The sequence below is a fragment of the Elaeis guineensis genome, chromosome 10, assembly GCF_000442705.2.
Source record: "Elaeis guineensis isolate ETL-2024a chromosome 10, EG11, whole genome shotgun sequence".
Classification (NCBI taxonomy): Eukaryota; Viridiplantae; Streptophyta; class Magnoliopsida; order Arecales; family Arecaceae; genus Elaeis; species Elaeis guineensis.
Window position 1 is genome coordinate 4,289,128 of NC_026002.2, and position 19,185 is coordinate 4,308,312.

At 36.7% G+C, this 19,185-nt stretch overlaps 1 long non-coding RNA gene and 1 other non-coding gene across 4 annotated transcripts; both read right to left on the minus strand.

The window, feature by feature from the left end:
- Positions 1 to 8,190: 8,190 nt before the first annotated feature.
- LOC140852055 (uncharacterized) lies at positions 8,191 to 18,552 on the minus strand. 3 transcript variants are annotated; one of them, XR_012134965.1, is made up of 5 exons: positions 11,743 to 18,552; positions 10,735 to 10,793; positions 9,854 to 9,974; positions 8,570 to 8,985; positions 8,191 to 8,468 (listed from the first exon to the last, which is right to left on the minus strand). It is a non-coding gene; the product is annotated as an uncharacterized lncRNA (long non-coding RNA). The 3 variants fall into 3 exon arrangements; XR_012134963.1 differs by having other exon boundaries at positions 8,199 to 8,468; positions 8,570 to 8,963; XR_012134964.1 differs by lacking the exon at positions 8,191 to 8,468 and having other exon boundaries at positions 8,470 to 8,963.
- TRNAV-CAC (transfer RNA valine (anticodon CAC)) lies at positions 9,635 to 9,708 on the minus strand. The gene has a single exon. It is a non-coding gene; the product is annotated as a tRNA-Val (tRNA).
- Positions 18,553 to 19,185: the final 633 nt, after the last annotated feature.

A 19,185-nucleotide genomic window follows, 5' to 3' on the forward strand; every position in this document is an offset into this window, starting at 1 on the left:
TCAATGGTTACTCTAGCTTCAATAAGCTAACTAATCAACAAAGAGAGGATCAATCAAAAAGTACCAATTTTAAAATATCGATCACAAAGGGAGCAAAAGTATCATCCGTTACGTACCTAGCATGCAAATGCAGGAAGAAAGGCATTAATGTGGATGGGCGTTCGACTTGCACAGCGAGTCTAGCATGGAGATATGTCACTTAGGTCTAAAGGAGCGTTAATTGAGGAGTGATTGTGGGAGCTGCTGGGTACAATCAAAAAAAGGGGAGATGGGAGCTGTATTTTAATACAGTGGGAAAGATGTGAAAATTAGGAATCAAATAATGGGGATGTACGAATGAAAACAAAAAAAAAAAAAAAACTTAGTTTAGATACCGATCCATCTACCTCTATGGCCCTTATAAGCAGTCCAGTTTTAGAATGTTATGTTTCTCCATTGTTTTTTTTAGGATCCAAATTAATGTTGCAATGCATATCAGGATCCCATTTAATTTTGTAAACCTTTCTTTAATTTTGTAACGCATGTAGGGATCCGAATGTACGAGGCATGTTCACTTCAGGATCCTATTTAATTTTCTCAAAATTTTTTAATTTTGTTACGCAATCTTATTCTTTGTATAGATAGATAGTTTCCATATTTTGGATCCATAACATCTAGACCATAATGGAGCAATCTTATTATTGCACTAAGACTCAAGAAATAATGATAAGCTACTTGGTTAAGATCCACTCTGCAAGTCTCTTAGTGATCTTAAGTCAAGGTTTCATATAATTAGTGTTGGCATGTGCTGATGCATGCTGCAATAAACGATTGTAGGTTTCATTGTACTTCTTTTTTGATAGATGGCCTCCATGTGCTTCAATAACAATTTGATACTTATATTGAAAACCTAGTAGGAAGTTATTATAACTTCTTCTATAGATGTTTGGGTGGGCGCTCTTATGAAGATGTTGGAGGAGGGCTTGGAGGTTGTGGCCCTTGATCTTGGACTGAGACCTCCGCTGTCTGAGCATTGTTTGAAACCTCTCTAATGTTTGAGAATGGTAGGATTTTCAAATGTGGTCCTCCGTTCAACTAGAAATGGTAATAGGTAATATCTAGGCCAAAGTTTCATAGTATTCATGGGTTGGATCAAGATAACCAGCTAAGTCAGGCTGGGTTAGACCTATATCATAAGGACCAAGAGAGTTATTAGAATGGGCTGATCTAAATACCGTTATGGGGGAAAAAAAGACCTCAATGGCTCTTTTTTGTCCCTTTCAATAGGTTGTTGCTGGCCCATTTTAGTGGTCTTTTGGGTATTTAAAAAGATAGACCTGGTCCAGTTGGTGGACTATATTGAGAATTTTTATATTCACAAATGAACGATCCAAAACAACTCCATTTCCTTCTGTGTCATCCTAGATTTTATTTATTAGCACTGTCAATTATAGGGCAGCAACTAGAGAGCGCATCAAGCTTGTGTCGGAGACTACCGAGTTAAGGATGCCTATTTAGAATCGGCTAGTAGGAATATTCAACTAGTTCATTCCTTTTAATTTTTTAGAAATATAAGAGCTAAAAGAAACTAGGGGCTTTCTGATGTTTCAGGTTGAATCAAGTGGAGCTACAGTCCACGACATATGAAATGCATAAACGTTATGCAATAATGGTCATATATGTTTTTCAATCTACGAATACTAGATATATTGTGGATTTACAATTCTTTTTGGATTTTGTATATGTTTTAGTGCAGGAATTTATCTTTATCCATATAAAAATATATTCATGGAATATTATTATTTTACATCATTGTATAAACTGTTTAAATATTTTCAAGCAGTTACATAAAGAATTGCTGAATTTTTGGCATTTCTTCTTTGTAGTCATTTGAAGAACATGTAGAAAAAAGATCATGAGTAAACTCGAACATGACCTTAGAGAAGAGAGAGTAGAAAATTGGCACTTTAGCTTGAATTTATTATTTTTTTATCTAAAACCTTGACTATGGATAAGAGTGTAGGAATATGTTACAATTGAGATGGTAGTGGGAATCCACCATTAGTGTATGGTTATAACAATGATGCTAGATTTTTACAATTAGACTATTTAAATATTAATAGTTTCCAAAATCTATCATATTTTCATTTCAGAGACCACATTATATACTTGAGTATGAATCAATTTTAAGTGAATCATAACTTAAATCATATGATACTTAATGGTATAAAACATAATTTTTCTACTCCCTATTTAGTGAGATAATTATGAATACTTCTTGGTTGTAACTTGAAATGTGCAATACTTCCCATATATAGCAAGCTAATTTATTTGATCCATCAATAGTATATTACTCATTTGACAGTGGCTTTTACAAACTAATAGCTAGAGTTACATTCTGTCAAAAATTTTCGTTTACATGCTCTGTAGTTAATTTTGAAGCTCAAAGATTCAAAGAATAAAAAATAACATGGGAAGAGGTGTTTGAGTTTGATTAATTTAAACTTTTTAATCTAATTCATTTGACGAGAAACATGAAAGCCTAGCCTTATTAGATGATGGCAAGCAAATTCACCAAATTTTTCCAATTAAATTGTATGGCTTAAATAAATTTATGTGAATAAGCTTGCCTATCATGAACTTTTTTTTTGACTACTCTAATTTAACGGTAATATAAAGTAATAGCCTAGCCTTGTTTTCGGTTGCCTTCAATATTTCAAGAAAATATAAATTGCAATATGACATGATTAACTAAATTTTAGAATATACAAAAATAAGTATTATCATTTCATAATGCTCGCTTTGTTATTTAAATAGAAAATTATGAAACTAGAAGAAGATGTTGAAGAGGAAGTAGTTGTTGTGCTGATTATAGAAATATTTGGCTATCACAACATTCTTATGTTTGTATCATACATGAACATGGTATATTTGATTTATTTACATGAAAAAAAAGTAGCTCATTTACATTTTGAATGAGCAAAAATATGTTCATTCTTTCATCTTTTGACTGGGATCATGGTAATTGAAAGTTCATGATGAAATTTAATATACCATTTCCGTAGCTTAGCGGGCTTATTCTGAATAAAAGCAGGAGGTTTTCTTAATTAGGTGAATTTTTGCACGCATTGTTTCCAGAGCTACAGAGATTAGAGACTCTAACGTACAAGCCCAAAGCTGATGCAGGCCAAGAGCTTCAAGATCCAAGCCTGGAGCATTACCCATGCTGATTAGCATCTACAGACCAACTCAGGCCCGTCCCAGTTTGTTTGGGCCACGCTTTTAGTTCTCCCACGCTTCGTTGCTACGCCCATCGAGAAACTTGGATCTCCCGTATCCAACCCTTTGCCCTTCCTCCTCCATTTTTGGAAAGGACTCTCGACTCCAACCATCTGCTCTCTTCTCTTTCTAATCATCCATCAATACATCCACTTCTTCTTCCCCAGTCCTTTCCCTTTGAATTGGATCCCGAACAGATGAGCAAAAGAAGGGATGTTACATCATAATCCAGGAAATCCAAAACCACAAATCTCCCAAGAACCACAGAGGATACTGGGAAGAAATTATTCCCCAACACGACGAAAAGGAAACAGAGTATATGCATTTTTAGAAAATTATTCCACTGGAGTCATGACCCGGTTCGCTAATTAAGGTACTATGCTAGAACGGTGGTAAAGAAAATTAAGATTGTGTGCTTGCTTGAGATGAAGAAAATAGAGAGAAAAATATATGAACAGAAATAGACCAATTTACGGGTGAGTGAGTGGTCGGCGTTGTAGTTTGGAGAAGAGGGATAACAAGCGGAAAGCAGAGTAGGAGAGAAGAGAGAAGCAGTATGCGGCCTGTGAGGAGAAATCAGGGTTTAGAACCGTTTATCGGATAGACTTTGGACCATCCAATAAAATATCACTACATCATTCAATGAGATTAAAGAATTCCAGCCAAAATTGGATTCGAAAAAGGAACCAGAACCATTATACCACGTATATTTTAGACCATCTAATAAAAAAATCAACACACCGTTCAAAAAAAAAATGAATTTTCTTTCATTCAAACCTCAGCTAGCTTATCATAATTAATAGCAAATCATTTTTCATTCAAAATTTTCAACCAAACTTGGATAACAATGAATATTTTTTTCATTGATGTATAATATATTGACTTTTTATTTGATGGTTCAAAACACATATAGTAGAAATGGTTCTGACCCATAATTTTTTGGACTCGAAAGAACTAATGATTGGATTTGAATTTTTTTATTTATATTTTTTGATCAAATAGTAAATTTTAAAATTTTAAATTTTTGGATGATGTGATGATACTTTATTAAACGGTATAAAAACCAACCAATAACTTCTCGGACAAAGGGTGAACTATCGTAACGGGGGAACTTTCTTTCCTTGGGAAACCGGAGCGTCCGGGCTCTATGGCGACCGTGGGCCCATCAAAACACGTATCAAACGAGCGCTTTTTGGCTTTTTTCCTTTTTTTTTTTTTTGCCTTCAAGATCGCTGAGCAAACCATATACAGGACTTATAATAATCACAGGAAAAGAGACACGTCAGTACATCATTAAGTCCCAAGAAAGAGACAGGAAAAAAAAAAACATTCTCATTTCAATTTTCAACCCATATCCACCCTTTTGGAATATACGGAGCATGTCCTGCGAACATAATAATCCAGGTGACATTTTTCTTTTATTTAAAGTTAAAACAAAGACTCTCAATTGTAGCAATTCTTCCTTTTGCTTTTTTATTATTTTTTAGAAAATCAAAAATATAAAAATGGAAGGTGAATTCTTCCAGATCCATGTCAACTTGGTGCTCCACTAATACGTGCTAACTACTTTACCCAATTTTCCTCCTCCGAATCTACAATCTATGTGAGGAACAAAAACGGTGAGAACGATAAAATTGACAAAAGTAGAAGGGGAGCAAAATGATATACCTTCCAGAGCATCATACTCAACAATTACAGAATTGACAAAAATAAGTAGATATATAAGACAACAGCAACTTCATTTTAGAAACAATATAAAATTATAAATTTGTTAAAGATCTTCTTCCGGGATCACAAGGTATTGTTATCGTCCTTACTGATATCCTTCATGGTGGTAGATCGGACCTTGGTGCCTCCCCAGCCATAGAAACTTCATGCAAGAGTAGAAGATGGACCTCAAGATGCTCTTGAGCACCCGGCCCCGTTTCGGCACATACCGTGGATGGACGGGAGGTGGCGGCGACGGCGGCGGCCGAGGCAATCCGACCATCCAACAGGGTGAGAGTTGAGAGTAGTTTTTTTTTTTTTCGGCGCAAAGAGTTGAGAGAAGCTCGGGGATTGCCTGGAATTTATAGGAAAAGGAAACCACGTTCAGTTACGTGGATTACAGTTTAACGCGGTTTCTCATGCTGTACCAAAAAAAACGCGGTTTCTCTAAGTTCATTGGGCCCACGCTGGCCGTTGGGACGACATTTGCTTAGAAAATTTGCATGGAACGATCGATAAGGGCTGCATGATCTCAGATCTTGCGTGTACACGCAGTCAATGTGTGAGCAGGTGATTGGTGGACCTCTTAAACGTCGAAATATTTTACAGACACCGCAACCGACAACACACAAATATTCCACACTCATAAATGCACTCATCCCATAGCAAGTCCTCATGAAGCCGATTCTCAGTTACGTTAGGCATGGGTGTATGGGGCATTTGGGATTCCCCGTAGGGATATCGGTGGGATCCATTGGTGACCCACCATGTACACGGGAAAGATACGACGAAGAATACACCCCTTTGAGATCCCTTGTAGAGTTTTAGGGAGCTTGGACTGGCCACAAAATGATTAGAACTTGAGCCACAAGAGTGGGGCCACCAGCCATCTGGGAATTACGCGGATTACGTTAAAAAATGTAGTGTTGACTCGTTAGTCAATTCACGCACCGTGGCTGATCCCGTTATCATTTAAACACTGTACATGCTTACATAGATCCACCGCAATTAGGTAGACAGGTGTATACTTATACATGCTTATATAGATTATGTTTGAGTGGAACCCCACTCAAACTCGATCAGATCTATATTAGATAATAAAGATCATATATCGATGGTCTGAAATATTCGATATGATTTACAACATTTAAATTATTAATATAATAAAAATTATATAATTTGAAGATCTGTAGTTTACACATTAAATGATCAAAAAATTAGATATTTTAAATAAAATAAAAATATATTTATTTTTTTATCACTTGATGTATCGGTCAAAAATTTTTAAATCATATAATTTTTAATGTGTAAACGACTTGTATTATTAATTTGCTATATATCACTATTGTCTAAAGTAGATTTGATAAAATTTGAATAGAGATCCACTCAAATATAGTCAAATCGAATTCTCTATTTTTATATCTATATATAGGATATATAATATTTTATTTTATTTTTTTCAATTCTTGCTAACATAAATACTAGTCCATCTTCTATGTTTAAATTAAAAAATTGTCAAAGCTTTAGTTTGAATATCTTAATACACTGTTTTATTTTACATGTATAATTACTGTTAACCACTAGTTTATAAAAGATTTTAGGTATAATTCCCACTTATCAAATAAGAGAAATTTTATTTTACCAAGAAAAAAAGAGAAGAAATTCTAAAATAAGTTTCAACACTATCTTATAATGTAAAGAAAATATAAGAAAATTTTCGTTCTTCATCCAGCCAACCAACCAAATAGGCAACCCAAAAACATTCAATGAAGACCAACAAAATATTAATAAATATTCAAGTTAAACTGTAAAAAATTTAAATTATTATTTTTATGAAACTATACTTTTATTCCCTCGACGTACCCCATTTTATTTATTTATTTTTTAAGTTTAACAATTTTAATTGAGTCCCTCAAGTTTCTCAGTTGGTCCAACGTCATCCTCCTCACCATCCATTCGATATCATTACAACACTACTGTAACAATTGACATAAAAAAATACTTTTTCTCTCGTAACTTTGAGCCATTTAACATAACAGTCAATGTAGAGGGCTACCAGGATTCATGGGGTGGTGATATAAGAGAAGGGTGGAGCCGGGTGATCTCTAGGGTCTTGATGAGGTCTCTTTGGTCGATGGGAGGTCTTCATCCATTGCCAAAAGAGGACCTCGAGGCAATCCAACGGTCTGTCCTTCTGCCCTCTGAAGGTCACTTCTTCCTCGAGTGACAAGGAGAGGTTTTTGTTGGGTCTCCAGAACTTCCAAATGGATCGGAAATATGTCTCAGAACAAAACATAAGAGATGAATCTGAGTTCAATTTTGAAGGCTCCTGCAGAAAGAGCATATGAGAGGCTTCTCTTTTTTCAAAGCAGTCTCTTTCTGCCCTGCACGATAGCTTGGATCTTGAGCTGATCCAATGTCGGGCCGGGCTAGGCCCTAAAGTAGAATTAGGACCTGACGTTTATGCCCAGGCCCGACACGGTGCGTATATCAGGCCCCTCTATTTTGTCCAGACCTCACCCAACCCTGAAAGAATCCAAGCCGATATTGGTATTTTTATAATATTTGATAATTAATACAATATATATAATTATCTCAGGCTATGTAGGGCAGTGATTGGCCCATTTTTAAAATTTATCAGGCCCGGCCTAATTATCAGATCGGGCTTTTCTTGTTTGCCCAAGCCCATCCCATGGGCCTATTTTTAGTGTCCAGTGGCCCCAATTTCAGAAATGGGCTGTATGGGCGTAGCAGGCCTGACTACCTATGCTTAACTTGGATCTGCTTGAAGGAGTGTGGCTGGCAATCCCAATCGTCAGCAAAGCTACCGTCTTCTCTTGGCAGCCAAGTATCTCCCAACATTAGAAATAATCCTACGTGAAACATTGTATCTCAGGAAAAAGGATGAGCCTCGTCCTACAAAGCACACTGAGAATAGAAGGATGAGGCACTTTGTTGTCCTAATAAAGTTAACCTTCTATAGATTATAGAGTTAATCTTTGTTCAGCCATATCCTCTATAAATAACTAAAGATCTTAGGATCTAAGTAAATAACCCTTCTCAGAGAACCGATTGCTGTTTCTACTGTTCTCTGATTCCTGACTTGAGTGTTGAAGGATCCTCGTCAGAACGAAAATCTACAGTCCGAACTTTATTTTACAGATCACTCCAGCACTACTATACAAGATCCAGTCACCCACCTTTCACTTCAATTGAAACAAGCAGCAACAACCTTCTTACCCAAGACCTCTCTTTAGATTAAATTAATTCTTAATTGTCATTGTCTCCCATGTCATCTTGCCCTTGATGGGACCAGCACCCAATAACATACGAAAACATTAACCTAGAGAATCATCGTTAACTTCACTGTACCTTGACAAATCTCATTGTTTCTTTCAAAACAGCCTAGGCCCAAGGCCAAACAACCATCTCATTACTACCCAAACCTATGCTCTTCTCCTTCCTCTTACTCCATGAAGACGATGATGCTTGCTGGCTAAACCCTACAGTGAAAGTCAGTACATAATTAAGTCAACAACAAAATTACAGCAACCAAAGATAAAGTTCATCTACAAAATTACATAGATAAAATTCTTATAGCTACCATGTGTCATTTGAAACATTTTCTAGCTTAAGGAATCTGCAACTGTGAACGGTATACTATTGGTCCACATCAAGATCCAATCTCTCGTGATGCATTCATTCTTTCAGATCCACCATCTAATCACTTGAACCATCCCAAACTTTCAGATCCATCATCAATCAGCTACATGCGTCCAGATGACAAAGGCATCACACTAAAGAAAATAACCATTAATTTAATGAGATGATGCCAAGGGCATGGAGTCATCAGGTAGAGAAGGGTGTCACTCTGCTAGTTAACCATCCACCAACTGAATCCAACCATCACTGCAACAATCACCATGGAAGAACTTTTCCACAACCTTTGCTTTCCCAGCTCCGAAGCTGTCACCCTCACCAAAAACATTTTTTTTTTCCTGAAAATATTCCATAATGTGACTGCATGTGAAAGAGTTGGATGGTATATAAGGAACTGAAAACAACCCATCAAATTCTAAACTAAATTAGTTAAGAAAAAGTGGTCAAGATATAGAAGAACCATGCAAAATCCACAGAATATGAAACGTAAATCACCCAGATTCCCTTCCCTTTTCTTCTTTTTCTGATAGTATATATAAAGGTTGACCCACTCTAAGATGAGCTTAGCATACTGATCTGTAAAAGCTTCAGTCACAACCTCTTAAACATTTTTCACTTCAGAAGCACAAAAAAAAATCTTAACCATGGGTTTGTTAAGAATTTCTTCCAAGCCTATATATTAAATATGCAAAACCTTAAAATGGGTCTTAGCAATGCTTAAGCTACTAACAATGATACGAAGACATTTTTTCTCCAAAAAGAAAAGGACAGAAGCACTTGTTCAATCTTTGTTCAGTACAATTGATAACAACTCAAAAACCACAAGCAATATATGGCTGGGTGGTAAAACTGATTGCCCCTGATTACTGGATTTCTATGCAGTCCTCTACCACAAACTTGGTCATGCAGGTTGACTTTCTACTGATTCTGAGCCAATAAAATGCTAATATATACACTTAAGAAAAAACTATAAAAATTGTAGTGTTTTTACTTCCTTCTTCAAAAATATTGTCTGAGCCCGGGATCGAACCGGGGACCTCTAGTGTGTGAGACTAGCGTGATAACCAACTACACCACCCAGACATATGTATCCATTCAGAAGTGGAGAACCACTTTGTTATCAAGATAAGCACTTGCCGCTATCTCCTTTCTCACCATGGTTCTCATAGGACCTGCTAACAACAATGTAAAAGAACTTTAACAGCCAGTATAATCATCATCCGTTTACCTTGCGAAGATTTTGTTTCTTTCAAACAGAGCCTCCCTGAAACCAAAACAGCCATTTTATTGCTGTTTGCTTTGCAGGAATTTCTTCTCCCCCGACTTCATGAAGACTTGATGACTCCTGGCTAAACAATTATAAGGAGAACAGCACACACAAAGAAGGACATAAGAGTTTGAACATCTCCAAGAATTTTTCAAGAGAAGAGTTACATGATATCTAAAAAGAAAGAAATGAAAATAATAACAAATGAAGTTGACAGAGTGTACAACCTCTAAGCATAGAGTATCATCACCAGCATGGCCACATACAATTGATTTAACCATAGAGAACTATGATACCATGTGCTGAAGTTTAAACAATGTGTTACCACAGAAGCCAGAGAACCAAGATCTAGAAAGTAACTCGCACTAGAATTGGAAAAACCCAAGCATCCATAGTAGTCACCAGAGCCTTATCCATTTTACTGAAATGAAAATTATGCATCCTTCAACAAAATTTCATGTTCAACAACCTAAAACATGAAATCACAAGTATCCTGACAAAAAACAATATGTGCAAAGAGGCCTACAGTCCAGTGGTTGTCCCCCTCTTACACCATGGTAATTATTTGATCATTTTTATGCACTGAACTGATTGGTTGTGGTGTTTCCACTGTGATATCACCACCCTACCCCGCCCCACCCCCCACAGAAAAAAAGAAAAGAAAAGGATAAATTATTCTCTGTGGGTGACAGATGACATAGACCTCATCTTTAATTTGACATTCACAAATTCATTCCTGAGTTTATAATAAGCAACATCTCGTTTAGAGTAAATCTATTGATATAGACCTTGTTTTTCTTAAAACCAACAAATCAAGTAGGAAAGAATTCTTTCAGGCTTACTTGCATGCTTGGTATCTCCAATTTCTTCACTTCTTCCTCTTCACTTCACCCCTTTCCACCTGCATGGAGAGATCACATAGATTAGGTTGTTAGTCATGCAAATAGGCTCATATTCATGTTTGCATTCCTTTTTTTTTTTTTCACCTAGCATCAGCAACAAACATTGGCTTGCAGTTGCACTACAAAGAGAAGCATGTCTCAAGGTAATGTAGTAGTAGACTGAACTGCACAATTCGGTCGACACCAATACTTTACCAGTCATGACCTAGGATGATATTGAACATGAAATGGAATAGTTCATGGTCTGGTACAAGTTTGTGCTCAAATCGATGCAAACTGGTCCGTACCAGCCGAACTACCCAAAACTACCTGGTTTAGAGCGGCTCAGCCTGGTAAAGGCCCCATACCAGGTAAAAGATGAGAAAGAGAGAAGCCAAGGATAGAAAAGGAGGTGGGGGGGGGGGGGGGGGAGGTGGAGTGAGAGTGAGAGAGAGAGAGAAAGAGAAGTATGATCCAGGTATTTCACTCTTCCTTTTTCCTTTTTTCTTGTTAAGTCTCATAAATGGGCAAAACCTGAAAAATATAGGATCCAATATATTTCAAGATCTCCAGCCTAGACAACATGGAGGAGGCCCAAATTCATTATCCCATACTATAGACATGTAATATAAAAAAATAAAGTATATTATGTTTAAACAACAAAAATGAACTCACAAAACCTTATTTCTTTTTTTAAGAGAAAGGGAGGCATGACCCACACAAGATGAGTTACCCAGATCCAATTACTCAGGGATGCCCCATACCTCCTCCAAGGAGGGGTGAGGCATACCCACCGGGACATTACCTAGCTCACTTGTTTGTTCAACATTTCAAGCCCCATATGGCAGTAAGATCACATTCAATGTAGTTACAGGAGTCGACAGAGAAGAAGTTTCCATAATATATCATTTTAAATCCATACACAACTTATAAATGGATCTGAATCCAATGAATCAATTTAGGACTAACCCTTTTTGTCTATTTGAATTTCATTCTTCACGTGGAGTCCACTTAGATCTGCAAAAAATGGAGCTCAAAGTGATAATTACCAATTTAATGAATATACCAAGAAGGGGGAAAGAGATTCTTTCTACTAAACCAAGAGAGTACAGAAAGGTTTTTGGTTGATTTTTGTTTTTTTTTTTTACTATATTTGTTATTATTGAAGATATTTTGCAAAATAACTTAAATAACTTTGTTCAAGCACATAATGAATATATCAAGAAGGGGGAAGTATGCTTTCTACCAAACCAATAGAGTACAGAATGGTTCATGGTTGATTTCTTTCTTTCTTTTTTTTTTTTTTTAACTTTATTTGTTATTAGTGAAGAGATTTGGCAAAATAAGTTAAATAACTTTATTCAAGCGCCAATTTAAACAATGATTGGGATAACATATTTTTGAGACAGATGAATATGGCCTACTTAACCACAATTGCATAAAATCTCCAGGTTGCAGTCATCATTAAAGTTAATTATAGACCCAAATGGCAATATCCTCAGTTAAGTATGATGTGCCTACTTTGTCTGACTTTAAATCTGCTAGTCCTTCTGTAGTCACGAAATATAACTTTGGATATTTGCATACTGCAAACTATCCTCATATGCTTCTTCTAATTGTGATGTTCTGAAGAACTTTGGCGCTAGCATCCTATAATTAGATGGCACTCTCATAGTCTCAAAAAGAGATTCACAAGAAAAAGGAAAATATATGACAGATAGCTTCTTTCTTTTTCCTTTTTCGTTGAGACCCACCTACACTATAATTATCTAGGCAAAAGCATTTGGGATGTACCAACCATGAGTTGCACCCAGAACCTTTGGTTGCTAATAGAGAGTTATAGCCACCGGGGCAAGTCTAGTTACCTATCATAGAGCATCAACTGTTATAAGCAAATCTAACACAGATTATCAACTATCATATACCAGAGCTTCCACCTAGTCTGGTTCTCAAAAGAATATCACCTATCCTAGTTCTCAAAAAAAAAAAAGAAAAAAAAAGAAAAGAAAAAAAAAAGAAGAAGAAGCTTAAAAATTCTTTCTGCTCCTTTTTTCGTTTCTTTTCTTTTTCTTTTCTGAGTAAACCCTTTTTTTTCACCTTTTACCACATGCTCCTTTTGCTTCCTTTCTTTTTTATTTTCCATTCTTTTTTCTTTCTTTTTTGCCGGATAAGTATGTATCCTTGTGAGAGAAGCTTTTGGAAATAATAGTCTAATGGCACTTACAAACTTCTCAAAAAGACTGTTGGCATTTACAAATAATATTGAATCACATACAGCAAAGAATCAGAAATTAAAATGCCTAAATTCACATGATAGTTTCAGCAGGTGTAATGCATAATGGGTAATATAAATTAAGAACAAAGAAAACTGAGCTGCATAATGGAGCTAGTAACACATGAGTCTACTAGGAAGTTTCACTTACCTAGTGGATATGCTCAAATTGCTTCTTATGCATTTTAGTGGTAGTAATAGTGGTAGTTGTGCTCTCCGCATTTGATGCACACTTACCATGCATTGTGGTAGTAGTGGTAGCGGTAGTGGTACTCTTCTCCTCTTCCTCTTTTTCTTTCCTTTCATTTGGGAAAATCTTTCCTTTTCCTTTTTTTTTTCTTTTATAAAGTGCTCCCTTTCTTTTGACATTCTATTTTCTTTCTTTTTTTTTTCCATATAAGTAATGCAGTTTTGTGAGAGAAAGGCCTTGGATATATTGATCTACAGGAACTTACAATCTTCTCAAAAAAAAAAAAGAACAAAAAAAAAAAAAAAACTAATGGCATTTATACACAAAATTGGAATCACAAAAGCACAGTCAGAAATTAAAATGCCCTGCTTCACATGTTAGTTTCAACAGGTGTAATGCATAATGGAAAACATAAATTAAGAATAAAGAAAAATGAATTTAGCCGTCTAACAAACATAGTTAGACATGAGGCTACTGGGAAGTTCCACTTAGCTAGTAATGGCATGCTCAAACTGCTTCTCAGCATCATAGTGGCAGTGGTACTCTCCAAATTTGATGCCATACTTACCATGCGTTGTGGTGGTAGTGGTACTCTCTTCCTTCTCCTCCTTTGCTTCCTTGCTTTTGAGAAAACCCTTCACTTTTTTTTATTCTGTTACAACTGCTGCTGCTGCTGCTCCTCCTACTCCTCCACCTCCTCCTCTTCCTGCTTTTTTATTCTCATTTTTTAAGAAAATCCTTTCCTTTTTTTCTTTCTTCTTTTCCATATTCTCCTTCTTCTCCCTTTCTTTTTTTCATTCTATTTCTTTTTCTCAAATAAGTAATGCTGTTTTGTGAGCAAAAAGCTTTTGGAAATACTAATTTAATGGCACTTACGATCTTCTCAAAAAGATCTACTAACATTTACAAACAATATGGGAATCACATACAACAAAGAGAGATTGAATGTCTGCTTCACATGTTAGTTTCACCTGGTGTAATGCATAATGCGGAACATAAATTAGGAACAAAGAAAATTGAGTTTAGCTGCATAATAGAGCCAGTAACACATGGGCCTCTTGGAAGTCCCACTTACCAAGTGAAGGCATGCTCGAACTGCTTCTTACACAATGTAGTGGTGGTGGTAATCTCCACATTTGATATCATGCATTAAAATGTTAGGTTGGTTGAACGTGATGTCTCTAACTATGTTAGTAATGAAAACTGTTATATCAAGCAGCCCTTAGTCTTCAACCAATAATATGCACTAAAAGCAAAAGGAAAAGTTGGTCTAAATTTCACTAAGAAACTGCTGATAGCCTGATAGAAGCATCAGTCCTCTAAAGAATGCCATCTTTTTGTACATTTTATCTGGTTTTGTTTTTCCCTCTCTGTTGCTTTTGGAGCTACCGTTCTCTTCTTTCCTTTACTTTTTTCTCTCCCACCTGTATTGTCAGAAATTTCTTATCTTTATGCTCTAAAATTCCTTTTTTCTCTTTTCCCCTGATGTCCATAACATGAAGACCACATGTATTACTAGAGAGAAAAAAGGTTTTTCTTGAACCCACAAACCCTGCCATCTCGACAACAAACCAGAGCAACATAAAACAAATTACTAGACCTAGATATAACATGGTTGATATGCATCAATATCAACAAGTATTATCAAAAGATATGAACCATGAACAAAGTAAGACAAGGCAAGTTTCATATGAAAAACACGTACATGTTATTTCCTAAGGACATTTTGCATGCCTTCAATGGGCACACTTCCTAGGCTTCCTACAAATGCTTACAGTCATGGCCCTTACTAGCAGAGAGGAGGGGGGGGGGGGTGGTGGGGTTGGACAAGTCTGAACTGTTACTGAATATATTAAAGAAAAGAAAACATTGGACTTTTAAAAAGTATATTATGCAGTATTTCTTTTTTTTCAAAAAAAGGGATTGCACTTATATTTGGGGCTGTGACAGCACCCCTGATTATCCATGTTAATCTAGAGTTAGCATAAACAATGTCATATCTTTTACTCATTCCCCACCATGCCAAGTTATATTAGATATTAAGTACATATTATATTCAGAATTTATGCAAAGGGAGGTCAACTTTATGTCATACTACTAAATATATCAAGGAAGAGAAACTCTACAAATGAATAGTGCATTATATGTGAGAAAACATAAAGTTGAACTTATATCCAAATTAGAAACTCTACAAATATATAGTGTATTATATGTGAGAAAAAATAAAATTAAACTTATTTACGAAGCTCCCAAAATTCTGTTGGTTCCATATGTTATAAGTCAGCAAAATAGTATCTGTTGGTTACTCAATTCCTGCCATGAAAAGATGTACTACATATCACCTTCATATCATATTCGGTATTCATGCATAGTGTCTGACACTGAAAAACAGAGCCTCAAAGAAAAATGAAGATTTAGAGATCTTTATCAGAGACAGAGATACCATATTATATGTCACACTACTTCAATTGCCCACTAGGCCTTTCATATTCATCTCCGAAGAAATTTCACAGTAGCATGCCAAAATGTTAGCAACCACATAGACAGAATTGACAAAACAGAGAAAAAAAGTTTCAAAGCAGATCAAGCTACTTCCTAACAAGCCCCAACCCGCAAAGGCTTGATTATATTGCTGGAAATTAAATGAAATGAGATGAAAATGAGAACATGGGATTTCATTATGCCCAAATAATATATAATTATACCTATGATGCAGAACAACATCACCATCACCATCTTTCCTTCACTTTTCCAGAATCCACACAGGGACTAAATTTTGAAACAAGATTGAAAAATTAAGAAGACTATGAAAAAGAACATACATGAACATAAGAAAAATAGAGACCTTACATAAATTTATTTCAGGTTGTGCAAGAAATGCAGCAAAATATGAATGAACTAATGCTTAAAATATTTACCAAGTCCAGCACACTGTATCAACTTCCTCATGGAACCAGGTAGAGGTCAAAGCAGAAAATTATTTTGTAACCAACTCAGTATTTACGTAACTAAGAGATTCACCCTCTCTTCTCATTAGAGCCATTTTTAATCAAATCAGGACATCCATTCAAACTTAAAATAAATGTCAAGATATTTGCACCCGACACAGGAATCCAATAGCTGAAAGAAATGCTAGAACGTGCCACTTTATTAACAGTCAGACCTAAAATAATCAAACTAGAGCAACCAAAGACACAGAAAGAAAAATTAGAATCATATCTAATGCTGCAACTGGAGTTTTCAAACATCAAAATATGATGTTATCTATTTTTCTAACTAAAAGTCAAAAAATATGAGATTTTTCACAAAGTTATCTTTTTGGATCAAGGTTTTGAATACCGAAACTTATTGCACAGTACCAGGTCCACCGTATCGACCTGGTACTGTACTGGTAAGGTATCAGGTCCCAGCACACCCCATACCAACACATGGTGTGGGTTTATGCCAACTCCAGCAATATACCATGTCAAGGCATGTGGTATGATACTGTATGATAGAGGTAAGGAGCCTGATACTGATACTTAAAACCTTGGTTTGAGTGCTAAAGAGAGAAGGTTCAAAACAGAAATGTGTAAGATGATAAAATAGAGAAAAATATTAATCAGAAAAAAAAAATTATGGATAATGTAGTGATTCTCAATTTCATGATTTTATGCCTTATGTGATATTTTATGGCCTGATGGAAAACATAGTATCATGAAATCATGACTTGTGATTTCAACAAACATGTGAAATCATGAAAATACCACAAGTTAGTTGCAGATGCAAATAGAACCTCCATTATATTTCATGATTTTACATGTTCAGATGTGCAAGCAAATAAGCTCTCTTTTAAACATGTAAAATCATGAGATTATCACAATTTCTGTCCAATTAAGGAATCATATAGCCGAGGTACTGGATCAGGACCTATTTTCATAATACTCACTTCTATTGTAATGAACTCAGAGAAACCCATCAATATACCCATCTAAACATTAGACTAAAGAAAATTAAAAAAAAATAATTTCGCTTCAACTTAGGAATCATGAAAAGGCCCTGTTCTTGTAATACCCACCTTTATGATGACCAAATTATAGAAACCAAACAACTAATGCATTTCCTTTGATGAAAAAAATATAAAACCAGACCTAACTGCCGCAGATCTGCTTAGAATCCCATTCTCATCATATCCACCATTTAATTAATTAAAAAAAATCAATATAGCAATCTTTACACAAGCATACAGACTAAATAAATTAAAAAAAGACATACATAAATGCATCCGACCCCATTCAAAACCCAATAACTTAGACAATAACTAAGGTCCACCAAATCCTACCAAAACTGTTATGACTGTACGATGCAAAGAATAGAAATAAAAGGAAGAACTTTTATATTGCTTTCAAAATAAAAGCCGAAAAGGTACCATTACTCAGAAAAGATCCAATCATATACCAAACACCTGCCAAGCTTACTCCAGATTCCAGAAGACTCATGAAGTTATTAACCAAGTTGCGGTTAAAAATTCCAACATTTCTTCGTGTCGAGGAGTGCCTGCATCAACCACATGGGAATACACACAGAAGGAAAAAGGGGTAAGCTAACCGGAGATTATTGTACTCACACACCATTCCATCTCTCCGATTACAGTGCATACAACAGACAAGAGTTTATTAATCCATAAAAAAAGAACAAACTAAATAGCATTTTAGAAGCCATCGCGCCGTCCGATCGTTGGGGTATACATCAGACCGCCGGATCGCAACCAAAAACTTCGCCGGGGAAATTAAAGGACGGCGGAGATGGCGGGGTTTCAGCGAGCCTTCTTCCTCACGTTAGCCGGCGAGGGGCGGACTTTCCCGGCGGGGGCGCGGCCAGGCGGCGCGAGCCCGAAGAGGGCTCTCAGGATTCGCTTCAGGACGTCCCCCGCTTGGGGATGTAGCGGGGGTGGGTGCCCGGCGAGGGCCCGGGGTTCGCCTTACCCCCTTTGGTTCCACTCGCCGTCATGGAGGGACCGGTACCGAGCTCGAAGTCGGCGGCGGCGGAACGGATTCCAAGGAGGTTGGTGTGGAAACTTCGCTGGATCTGGTTCGCTTGTATATATAGAGAGCGAGGACTCGAAGTCTCCACTCGCCCTCTTTGAGGAGAGGCTTTGGGTATGGCGTGGAGCAGGGACGGAGGGGGGGGCGTTTAACGCCCGCCCGCCTGGGAAATTGAGAGAGAGAGAGAGGGGAGGCTTCGGATCGAGTTCGAGGAAATGAGAGCGAAGGAGTCGATCGACGCGGAATTGCTACGCGTATATAATTGCAATGGAATTGGATGGGCGGGGATTTTGGGGGGGGGGGGGGGGAGGGGGAGTTCGTTCGTTGTCTAGCTTTGAGAGAGAGAGAGAGAGATAGGAGAGGGAAATTTATATTTATTCCCTCTGCGAGCAATCCCAGCAGGTGTCACGTCCCGACCACAAGACGAATAAAATATTCCTGCACCAGGTGCACCACCTCAACGGTGCGCCATACCAATCAAATTTCACTCGGATCATCGAGAAATTATTGTCTGGATCATACAGTAAATTTCGGATATATCCTACACCAGCGTAAATTTCGGTGCACGTGCATAACGGATAACACGCTATTGGAAATTCGTGAAATACGGGAGTTACTGTGGCGTGTTATTCACCGTGGGATTTGGTGGTCTACGTGAGCATGCTTCAGACAATAATTTTTCGGGATTATCACCTCGTTCTTCTCTATTATTTTTTTGATGCGCGGCTGATGTGGTGCACATGGCGTAGGATATATCTTCCGCTTTTTGCTTCTATTGTCGGTTAGTTTGTAATGGGAATCTAGTAATTGGATATTTTATTTCCAATGTGAATTTGTTTTAACCTCATTTCCGTTGCTAAACCTCAGAGGCAATTGTTTTAACCCATTTTTCTAGAGATGTTCTGGAATGTCACGCGCACCAACAG